This window comes from Triticum urartu, chromosome 2A (genome assembly GCF_056163025.1).
Source record: "Triticum urartu cultivar PI428250 chromosome 2A, HENAU_Tu73, whole genome shotgun sequence".
In the NCBI taxonomy this organism is placed as follows: Eukaryota; Viridiplantae; Streptophyta; class Magnoliopsida; order Poales; family Poaceae; genus Triticum; species Triticum urartu.
The window spans coordinates 758671640-758673954 of record NC_141874.1 but is presented as its reverse complement, the minus strand read 5'-3'; positions in this window follow the sequence as shown (position 1 = coordinate 758673954).

Sequence of the window (2315 nt, the reverse complement as noted above, 5' to 3'; positions counted from 1 at the left end):
CTTTAATTATTATGTTTGGTTTTTATATGTGTGCTAATATGTAGTTGAAATGTATTACGTAAACTATAATTGGAATAATTTGGCCTCCTACCACTTGGGCCTTTATTGCCTGGGAACCAACACTCCCGCGTAGTTTTGGGCCTTTGATATTTTGGCTAGTTCTTTTTAATGAAAGGGATTTCTCTCCCAATTTCATATAAAATAAACCAGGTTTTTTTATGGCCAGAACACACCCCTCTTGAGCACAAACCAAACATACCGATGATGGCTCGGTACTTGGTGTATCCTGAAGAGGGAAGGCTTCGAAGCTACAAATCAGAAGCTAGAGCCATAGCTTCCCACCATGCCAAGGTTTCGAGGGTTGCGGGATCAATAACTCGTGGACAAACAATAGTTGAAGATCTGTGGTATGTATCATCTCCATCCGTGTAAATTAAGCACTTTGCATGGAAAGTTCTGAATGGATCACTCCCTTGCTTGGGAATCTTGGCGGGTAGGCACATATCTCTAAGCCCATAATGCCCGCAGTAAGGTTGGAGCTAAGGACGTCCAGCATGTCCTCTTCGATTGCCGCCGGGCTGGAGAAATATTGTGTGAACTTGGATTACATGAAATCATAGTGAACACAGTACGAGAGGATAGTTGGGATCGGTAACGTTTGGAGATTTTGGCCAGGAATTGTTCAGTCCATGATGGTTTGCAAACGGGTGAGCTAGTGATGGTAGCATCATGGTATATTTGGTGGCAACGCCGTCAATATGTGAAAGGAGAAACTATCCAAAACCCGGGTAGATCTGCAGTCTCAATTGAAATCCTTGCGAGGAACTACATTAGAGCTTACTCACCAAAGCAGCGGGCGGGGAAGGAAGATCAAATGTGGAAGAAGTCATGCCGTGATGTCATCAAAATAATGTAGATGCAACTTTCCAATACGAAACACTATCGGATGCGACAGGTGCCGTTGCCCGTGATGGAAGAGGAAATTTCATAGCTGCGGCAACTTGGTTTCTCCCACAAACCAGCTGTGTTGATTCGGCAGAGATCACAGCCATAACGAATGGGTTATACCTAGCATGAAGAATTGGTTGCAACAAAGTTGATATCGAAACAGATTGCAGTTTTGCAGTAGAGGCAGTGCAACAAGCAGAACATTATGTGGGCTTGGATGTGACAACTATGCTCGAATGTAAGGAGCTAGCACTTGATTTTGCGAAGGTCTCGTACACCCACTGTCTGCGCAAAGAAAATGAAGTTGTTATGATTTAGCAAAGAAATCCTTTAGTGAAAGAACTTCTAAATTTTGGAGGGTTCCGCATTCCCTAATTTTATTTCTTAATCCCTTGTAAATGGCCTTTCGATTATCTGAGAAATAAAATCTTGATGCTTGCAAAAATAATCTGCATCCGAGTAAACAGTGCTAAAGGAGTCAATATTTGATGTTCTAGAGACTCCTCTGTCCACTTTGATTTATTTTTATTCAAAACCAGCGAACACTCGCAACAGGAGCACGAACCAGTTGCTCCCCAACAGCAGATAGTTTCTGTGATGCACAGAGATCGCCCATGAAACTGGATAAGAAGACGGGCATATCAGGGGCTCTGAAAATCACGCTCGTGAATTGCCTTGCATCAAGAATGCCATTTGCCCAAAGTTTAACCAGAATGGTCACGAAATCAACATGCGACAGAATCCATTGAGTGAAAAAAAAAAAGATCCATCTCTTTGTAACATGCTCTTTTTTCTCTTTATTGCTTCAACCAAATTTGCTAGCGCCCAAATGCAGCGTGACATAGCGCAGCCAAGGAGCGAGTGTCTATCCGAACAAATGGAACCGCGGCTATGGAGAGTATCATTGGAGATGCTCATTTATGGCATCTCCAAAGCCGATCATCAAACCATCTGCATACGGCATGGTCCGGACGTGTTATGCCATTCAACGCAGGTCTGTATCGATCAGCTAACTGGTTTGTGCGTATTTTTTCCGGCAAACCCGATACAAACAAAGAGGGCTTTACGCGAGTCCGGACAACAGACACGTAGGACTCCGACACCTCTGGTCCACCGAGAATCCCAACAAAACTCCTCCCAGACACCGCGCCACCATCCTCCCATTTTCTCTCCTTCGCTTCTTCTCTCTTGCCTTCGCCGATGTTCTATCACCCCAGCCGCCCTGGCACACCCCTGCCGGTACTCGATGAGTCCATCACCTCCAGTGGTACACATGGGATTCAAGCCGCTTCTCCTCTGCCGTCCTTTCGCCTGGCAAACAAAACCAGCCCACTGATTTGGGCCTAGCTATGAGCTCTGGGCTAGCT